Genomic DNA, 10,000 nt, shown 5'->3' on the forward strand with positions numbered 1-10,000 from the left:
TGGAGGAACTGGATCGGAAAAAAGAGGGATTTTTGTTGTAAGATATCTAATGAAACCGTCGCTGGAATTGATATCTCATTTAAAGAGAAAGATATCAAATATCTGGAGTTTCTTTTTGTATATTATATGGATGATCCGATCCGCAAGGGCCATGATTGGGAATTGTTTGATCGTCTTTCTCCGAATAAGAGGCGAAACATAATCAACTTGAATTCGGGACAGCTATTCGAAATCTTAGTGAAAGACTGGATTTGTTATCTCATGTTTGCTTTTCGTGAAAAAATACCAATTGAAGTGGAGGGTTTCTTCAAACAACAAGGAGCTGGGTCAACTATTCAATCAAATGATATTGAGCATGTTTCCCATCTCTTCTCGAGAAACAAGCGGGCTATTTCTTTGCAAAATTGTGCTCAATTTCATATGTGGCAATTCCACCAAGATCTCTTCGTTAGTTGGGGAAGAATCCGCACGAATCGGAATTTTTTGAGGAAAATATCGAGAGAGAGAATTGGATTTGGTTAGACAATGTGTGGTTGGTAAACAAGGATAGATTTTTTAGCAAGGTACGAAATGTATCGTCAAATATTCAATATGATTCTACAAGATCTAGTTTCGTTCAAGTAACGGATTCTAGCCAATTGAACGGATCTTCTGATCAATTCATAGATCCTTTCGATTCCATTAGTAATGAGGATTCGGAATATCACATCACACATTGATCAATCAAAGAGAGATTCAACAACTAAAAGAAAGATCGATTCTTTGGGATCCTTCCTTTATTCAAACGGAAGGAAGAGAGATAGAATCAGACCGATTCCCTAAATACCTTCTGGATATTCCTCAATGCCCCGGCTATTCACGGAACGTGAAAAGCGAATGAATAATCATCTGCTTCCGGAAGAAAGCGAAGAATTTTTTTGGAATTCTACAAGAGCCATTCGTTCTTTTTCTCTGACAGATGGTCAGAACTTCATCTGGGTTCGAATCCTACTGAGAGGTCCACTAGGGAGAAAGAAATTGTTGAAGAAAGAACAAGATGTTTCTTTTGTCCCTTCCAGGCGATCGGAAAATAAAAGAAATAGTTAATATATTCAAGATAATTACGTATTTACAAAATACCGTCTCAATTCATCCTATTTCATCAGATCTGGGATGTGATACGGTTCCGAAGGATGAACTGGATATGGACAGTTCCAATAAGATTTCATTCTTGAACAAAATCCATTTTTTTATTTATTTCATCTATTCCATGAACGGAAGAGGGGGGGGGGATACACGTTACGCCACGATTTTGAGTCAGAAGAGAGATTTCAAGAAATGGCAGATCTATTCACTCTATCAAAACCGAGCCGGATCTGGTTGGTCATAAGGATTTGCCTTTTTATTGATTCCTACGGATTGGATCAAAGACAATTCTTGAAGGAGGTTTTCAACTCCAGGGATGAATTGAAAAAAAGAAATCTTATTGGTTCTACCTCCTATTTTTTATGAAGAAAATGAATCTTTTTTATCGAAGGATCAGAAAAAATTGGGTCCGGATCTCCTGCGGGAATTTTTTGGAAGATCCAAAACCAAAAAGAGTGGTATTTGCTAGCAACAACATAATGGAGGCAGTCAATCAATATAGATTGATCCGAAATCTGATTCAAATCCAATTCCAATATAGTCCCCTATGGGTACATAAGAAATGTATTGAATCGATTCTTTTAATGAAGAGACCTGATCGCAACTTCGAATATGGAATTCAAAGGGATCTAATAGGAAATGATACTTGAATCATTAGAAACTATAATGAAAGATACGATAAACCAACATTTATCGAATTTGAAAAAGAGTCAGAAGAAATGGTTCGATCCTCTTATTTTCTTTCTCGAACCGAGAGATCCATAAATCGGGATCCTAATGCATATAGATACAAATGGTCCAATGGAGCAAGAATTTCCAGGAGCATTTGAAAATTTCGTTCTGAGCGGAAAGAGCCGTTTTCAAGTAAGTAGTGTTCGATCGATTATGTATTAATCAAATTCGATTGATGGTCTGAGGTTATTGATAAAACAGATTGTTGTCTAAGTCACTTCGTTTCTTTTTGTCCAAGTTACTCGTTTTGTTTGTCCAAGTTACTTCTCTTTTTGTCTAACCACTTCCTTTTTTCTTTTGTGAGTTTCGAGAATATCCCCATTCATAGGTCTGAGATCCACATCTATGATTGAAAGGGTCCGAACGAATCAAAACCCTGCAATCAGTTGTTAGAATCACTAGGTCTTCAAATCGTTCATTTTTAAAAAAATTGAAACCCTTTTTATTGGATGATCATAATACTCTCAAAAATCGAAATTCTGATCAATGGAGGGAACAATATACACCATTTTTGTTCAATAAGATACCAAAGTGGATGAGTGACTCATTCCATACTAGAAGAATCGCAGGAAATCTTTTGATAAACACGGATTCCTATTTCTCAATTCGTATCCCACGATCAAGACAATTGGCTGAATCCCGTGAAACCATTCAGAGAAGTTCATTGATATCTTCTTTTTCTAAAGCAAATCGACTTCGATTCTTGAATAATCCACATCACTTCTGCTTCTATTGTAACAAAAGATTCCCTTTTTTGTGGAAAAGCCCGTCTCAATATTCTGATTTTACGTATGGACAATCCTCACTATCTTGTTCATTCACAACAAATATTTTCTTCGTTGTGGTGGTAAAAAAAAACATGCTTTTTTGGAGAGAGATACTATTTCACCTTCGTCAATCGAGTCACAGGTATCTAACATATTATATCTAACGATTTTTCCACAAAGTGGTGTGACGAAAGGTATAAATGTACCAAATCTTTCCATTTTCCAATTTCGATCCGATCCATTAGTTCGTAGAGCTATTTACTCGATTGCAGACATTTCTGGAACACCTCTAATAGAGGGACAAAGAGTTTGTAAAATTTGGAAAGAACGTATTGTCAAACTCTTTCAGATAGAATCTATCCGATTCAGAAGAGGAAGAGCTTGCATCAGTATTCAATTTCAATTCAAACGTGGGTTTGATTCACAATCCATGTTCTGAGGAAATATTTACAGAGGAAAAAACGGAGTCTTTGCCTAAAAAATGCGTTGACAAAGGGCAGATGGATAGAACCTTTCAACGAGATAGTGCTTTTTTCACACTCTCTCAAAATGGAATCTATTCCAACATATATGCCATGGTTCTTTACTTCGACAGAGGTTACAATATCTAAATTTGAGATTTTAGATATTTTTTCAGACCTATTGCGGGATACTAAGTAGCAGTCAAAAATTTGTATCCATTTTTCATGATATGATGTAGGATTAGATATATCATGGCGAATTCTTCAGAAAAAAATTGGTCTTCCACAAAGGAATCTGATAAGTGAGATTTCGAGTAAGTCCTTTACATAATCTTTTCTGTCCGAAGAAATGATTCATCGAAAATAATGAGTCATCGTTGATATCGACACCTCTGAGATCGCCAAATGTTCGTGAGGGTCCTCTATGCAATCCTTTCCTCTTCTTGTTGATGGATATATCGTTCGAACACATTTCTCTTTGTTTCCCGAGCCTATAGTGAGTTACGACAGAGTTCGAAAAGATCAAATCTTTGATGATTCCATCATACATGATTGAGTTGCGAAAACTTCTGGATAGGTATCCTACATCTGAACAGAATTCTTTCTGGTTTTTTAAAGAATCTTTTTCTAGTGCTCTGGAACAATTAGGAGATGTCTAGAAGAATACGGGGTTCTGGGCGGCAACATGCTATGGGGTGTGATCCCGCTTATGGGTCAAATCAATACGTTCTAAGAAGACAGATTTGAAAATAAGCTTCATCGATATCATCGATCTCATAAGTATCATACCAAATCCCATTTCAATCGAATCACTTTTTCGAGAATACGAGACATCTAAGTAATTACAAGTAAAGACATCTATTCATGATAAGAAAAGAAAAAAAACGTGAGCGGTGAGGATTGATGAGAAAAATAGAATGTCCTGGGGTCGCGAACAGTTGGATTCGATTGATGATAAAGAAGAGGAATCTTGGTTCAGTTCTCCACCTTAAGGGCAGAAAAAAGGATGATCAAATTCTATTGAGTCTGACTCATAGTGATCATTTATCAAAGAAGACTCTGGTTATCAAATGATGAACAAACCGGGAAACAATTTACTTACGATACTTAGTTGACATTCATAAAAAGTATCTAATGAATATTGAGTTCTATCATGTTTAGGCAGAAAAGACGGATATTCCTTGCTCTTATCAGACAATCACTTATTCACAAACTTCGTTGTTGGGCTAATAGTTTTCATTTCCGTCTCATGGAAAACCCTTTTCGCTCCGCTTAGCCCATCCCCCTCTAGGAGTATTGTAGTAAGTTCTATAGGAACCGGACGATCCTATTTGGTCAAATACCTAGCGACAAACTCCTAGGTTCCTTTCATTACAGTATGTATGAACAAGTTCCTGGATAACAAGCCCGAAAAAGTTTTTTCTTGATTGATATCGATTATTGATGAAGTGACGATATTGATGCAGTAACGATATTGATCGTGAAACTTGATACGGAGCTGGAGGCTTCTAACTATGGATGAATGCGCTAAATATGGATTATGATGTCGGAAATAGACCGATTTATATCACCCTTCATTCGAATTAGCAAAAGCAATGTCTCCTGGCATAATATGGATTCCAACATTCATGATCTTGATGTGAATGAGTCGAATTACTTAGCCCTCGGTCTCTTGGTGAACTCTCTCTCCAGGGATGTGAAGGAGATGTTCGACTAGAAAGTAGTCTTTTATTGCTTCGACTCATATTCCCCAAAAGTGGATCCCGCTCTAATAGCCCGAATAAATTAAATACATGCATATTTAAAATAAGAAGGCTTCTTATTCCCACAACAACGAAAGCACTTTTTCACTCTTTCCTATACTAGGGGATTTCACTTGGAAAAGAAAATGTTCCATACTAATGGATTCGAGTCCATAAACCATGGGTTCCAGTGCACGAGATCTTGTAGCACTTACCATGAGGGCTTATCAAAAGTAGTATTTACACAAGAAGAAATCAATTATAGACACTAATACATTAGATCTGCTCTTCATAGACAAACTAAATCCTAATAAAAATTCGCACATTTCCACTATTTAAATATTAAATAAAGTAATAAAAAACCTTTCTTTTTTATTCTTCACGTCCCGGATTACGTCCTGGATCATTAGATAGGAATCCAAATATGAAGAGAGAAACAAAGAATATAACTACAGTGTATACAAAAAGTTTGAGAGTAAGCATTACACAATCTCCAAGATCTTACTTTTTTTAAAAAAAAAAAAAAGAGAATAGATTCTCTATTTTTATACTAAATATCTAGATACTTTTTTGTGAGTGAACTCGAATCTAATTAAGTTCTTTCATTTAGAGAAAAGAGGATAAAACTGAGGAAATCAAATGATCCAGATTTAGTATGGCTACCAAAAAAATTCAATGTTTGAATTGAGAGTTCCTTCCTACGTCAAGATTTTTGATCTTTTGATTTGAATTGTTGGAAGAATCAAAATCGTGAATTTTCTAAGACAGTATTAATAATTTCATCGAAAACTTACAGCTGCTTGCCAAACAAAGGCTAAGAGAAGAAAGAAAAGAGGTATTACGGGCATAACATCTACGATTGGATTCAAAAAGGCGTAGGCCTCCGGCAATTTGGCGACTAAAAAAGTGCTTGAAAAAAGGGCCGAATTAAAACAAATACAGATCAAATAAATATATTAAGCATAACAAAAATTGGTGTTCTTGTGGATAATTTAATTTTGATTGAGTTATTAATATATTTTTATATAAGGAAAAAAATAAATAAATAAAGAAAGATAGTCTAAAAAGACTTTGTTGAACTTACTCAATCAAAAATCCTTTCATTCTCTTATGAGAATGAAAGAAATAATATTTTCATACAATATCTTAATTGAATTCTATGTAATGATCAATAAAGTAAGTTTGATTTGCTATCTACACGTGTCAAAACTATAGCACCAATGTAATCTATATTTCATTTGGGCTGAAATTGAATTGACGAACAACCAATAGCAATATTACTCTTTTAGTAGTCTTGAATAAAAATAAAAATGGGGCGTAGCCAAGCGGTAAGGCAACGGGTTTTGGTCCCGCTATTCGGAGGTTCGAATCCTTCCGTCCCAGAGTCCAGTCATTACGAAATAAATCTTCTATTGCCTTTGTACACCATCTTTTCTTTCTGTTTAAAAAAACAATATTTTTTAAGAATAAAATATTGAAATGAAAAGAAGAATAAACTTCTTTTTCACCCGAAATTACAAAAAATCTATTTGCTTTTTTTAGTTGTGTGTGATGTAGGTAAGTAAGGTAGAACCGTAGATTCTACGAGTTTTAATAAAAAAAAATATATTTATATATATTTATATATATAAATATAGATTTCTATTCAAATTTCGATTTTACATATTTTACATATATAGAATTTAATGTGGAATTCATTTGAATTCTGACTGAACCTTTTACGCGTAGATTCACTATTCCATTCATAGAGAAAGAAAAAGTATAGATTACGATATACTGACTGAACTATGACTATTCATGATTCCATAATTGAATCAATTACACAAACTAAAGGAATGTTATGGTAAAACTTCGTTTAAAACGATGTGGTAGAAAGCAACGTGCGACTTGAATTGAAGGACATGATCTGCTGTGGATGTTTTGATCCGCCACCTTTTATATTAGGAATATAGGTGCTCTTGGCTCGACATTTTGTGTTCTATTTTACGAGAGTCCTACACCTTTTTGAATATAAAAAAGAGTACAGGATGGAGCTCGAGGAGAATAGAAAGTTTTTATTCCTTTCGCAGGAGTAAGGATCTAGGGTTAGTGCGAATCAATAAGTTGGAACAACTTCGTAAGTCTTTTTATTTTATATTGAAAAAAAGCCCTTTCAAGTAATTTTACAATGGAAAAGGAAATTTTCGTAAAAGTGTAAAATTCTTTGAATTAAAAGTCTATCATGCGTGAATCAAGCGTTTGTATGATTCTTTGATAGAAAGAAAAGAAATCATAAACAAAATAAGGGGCTTGTTGCTGCCCTTTTTAATAAAACGATCAAGATCACCGAAGTAATGTCTAAACCCAAAGATTCAAAGTAAGGATAAAGAATCCTGAAACAAGGAAATCCCTTTTTCAATTGTTTGAACAACTAGATCAGAATGAAGAATCAAAATTGATTCGAAAAAATGAGACAAACAAAAAAAGGTTAGAGACTACTCAATAAAAAGAGTACTTAAGGAGTCTCTGGTGAGATATTTGAGAGTTATTTAACTTGAGTTACGAGAGTACGAATGTTACGAACGCTTTTTATGAAAAAAAATAGTTAGGGTTTCAATACTGGCTAATTAATTTAATGTTTGAATTTTATAAAGAGAGTTAACTTATACTCATTGCATTTTTTTCTCGAGCCGTATGAGGCCAAAGCCTCGTATACGTTTCTCGGGGGGGGGTATTATTCATATACATCTATCCCAATGAGCCATTTATCGAATCGTTGCAATTGATGTTCGATCCCGAAGAGAAGGAAGAGATCTTCGGAAGGTGGGGTTTTATGATCCGATAACTAATCAAACTTATTTAAATCTTCCTGCTATTCTCGATTTCCTTAAAAAGGGCGCTCAACCAACAAGAACAGTTCATGATATTTCAAAGAAGGCAGGGATTTTTACGGAATTAAGTCTTAATAAAACGAAATTGAATTAATGAACTATAAAAAAGAGGATGTTAAAGACTCATATATAGCTTGGTATAAAATTTGATCTACTCTTTTCTTTCCTCCTCTTTCGTTTCCATCATATTTATTTTGATTTATTAGAATTTCCATTTATTATTAGTATTCTTCCTAAAGGTATGAAAACTAACAAATATCCTGCTAAAAACTACCATGTTTTATAATAAAAAACAAATTTATTAAAAAATTTTGGATTTATAGAAATTCTAAATTTTGTATAAATACAAAATTTTATTGTATAGAATTATTGTATAGAAAATATATAAAATCATACTGTATAATAATAATATATTAATATATATAGAAATAGAAAGATTTGAGATTATCCTATTCGGCTTAGTTTTCATTCCTTGTATGAACTCACAAACCAGGGGGTTAAACTTTTTTATTTTTTCTATTCTTTTCGCTATATTAAAAATTTACAATCATATTGACAACAGTGTATGGACCAAATATAATTCTCTCATAGAGAAATAGATCTATTTCTCCCTGACGCACACATGACTGGATTTTCTTTTTTTCTTTATTCTGGTTGTATCTACATATTTGCAGTACTTGCTTTTTTGTGTGGGGGGGTTGCTAACTCAACGGTAGAGTACTCGGCTTTTAAGTGCGACTAGCATCTTTTACACATTTGTATGAAGAAAAGGATTCGTCCAGATCCGCGGTAGAGTTTGTAAGACCACGACTGATCCTGAAAGGAATGAACGGAAAAAATAGCATGTCGTATCAAGGGAGAATTCAGATAACATTTTTTTTTATTTTCGACAAGATTGTACCGATTAGAAAATAAAAAAAAAAAGAAGAATTCCAATTTGGGTCGAGTGAATAATATAAATGGATGGATAAAAAACCAGTTTTCCTTATTCTAAGAAAAAAAAAGAAACGAGCTTCCATTCGTAATTTGAAAAATTACCCGATCTAATTAAATGTTAAAAATAGATTAGTACCTAATACGGGTATGGGAAGGAATTTTTTTCTTGCGTGTTATTATCAATTTTTTCGTGAGTCCTAATTATTTTTACCTAGTCCGTTTGGGTTAGGTTGTAGATGGATGTGTAAAAGAAGCAGTATATTGATAAAAAAATATATATATATATATTTCCAAAATCAAAAGAGCGATTAGGTTAAAAAAATAAAGGATTTCTAATCATCTTGTTTTGTTATTTTATAATATAACGAACAGAAACCTCTTAAAGATAGAGAATCCAGTTAGCAGTCTACCTGTTTATGAGGTATTTAGTGCTTTCGTAATCTAATACCTTATTTTGACTGTATCGCACTATGTGTCATTTCAGAACTCAAGAAAATAAAGACTTTACTTTTAGTTCAAATCGAATTTTAATCCAAATGGAGAAATTTCAAGGATATTTAGAGTTCGATGGGGCTCGTCAACAGAGTTTTCTATATCCACTTTTTTTCGGGACTATATTTATGTACTTGCTTATGATCACGGTTTAAATAGATTAAATAGAAACCGCCCTATTTTCTTGGAAAATGCGGATTATGACAAAAAATATAGTTCACTAATTGTGAAACGCTTAATTTTGCGAATGTACGAACAGAATCGTTTGATTATTCCCACTAAGGATTTGAACAAAAATCTGGGGCATACCAATAATTTCTATTATCAAATGATATCTGTTTTATTTGCAGTGATTGTAGAAATTCCATTTTCCCTAAGGTTGGGATCCTCTATCGAAGGAAAAAATGTAAAAAAATCTTACAATTTACAATCACTTCATTCAATATTTCCCTTTTTAGAAGACAAACTCTCACATTTTAATTATGTATTAGATGTACTAATACCTTACCCCATCCATCTAGAAATCTTGGTTCAAACCCTACGTTACCGGGTAAAAGATGCCTCTTCTTTGCATTTTTTTCGGTTCTGTCTATACGAGTATTGCAATTGGAAGAATTTTGATAGTAAAAAAAAATCAATTTTGAATCCAAGATTTTTATTGTTCTTATATAATTCTCATGTATGTGAATACGAATCCATCTTTTTTCTACGCAAGCAGTCTTCTCATTTACGATCGACATCTTATGACGTCTTTTTTGAGCGAATTTTATTCTATGGAAAAATACAACATTTTTTAAAAGTCTTTGTTAATAATTTTTCGGCGCTCTTAGGGTTGCTCAAGGATCCTTTCCTACATTATGTTAGATATCATGGAA

The 10,000-nt window shown here is 33.4% G+C and overlaps 1 protein-coding gene across 1 annotated transcript in view; it reads left to right on the plus strand.

Annotated features, from left to right (window-relative positions):
• Positions 1–9,371: 9,371 nt before the first annotated feature.
• Positions 9,372–10,000, plus strand: part of LOC125595266 (photosystem II protein D1-like) — a 3,040-nt gene continuing 2,411 nt past the window's right edge. The window contains exon 1 of the mRNA XM_048771151.1: positions 9,372–10,000. This exon is cut by the window's right edge and continues 2,411 nt beyond it. The gene's annotated coding sequence lies outside the window, so the exon portion shown is untranslated.

This window comes from Brassica napus, unplaced genomic scaffold, assembly GCF_020379485.1.
Source record: "Brassica napus cultivar Da-Ae unplaced genomic scaffold, Da-Ae ScsIHWf_1034;HRSCAF=1450, whole genome shotgun sequence".
Taxonomy (NCBI): domain Eukaryota; kingdom Viridiplantae; phylum Streptophyta; class Magnoliopsida; order Brassicales; family Brassicaceae; genus Brassica; species Brassica napus.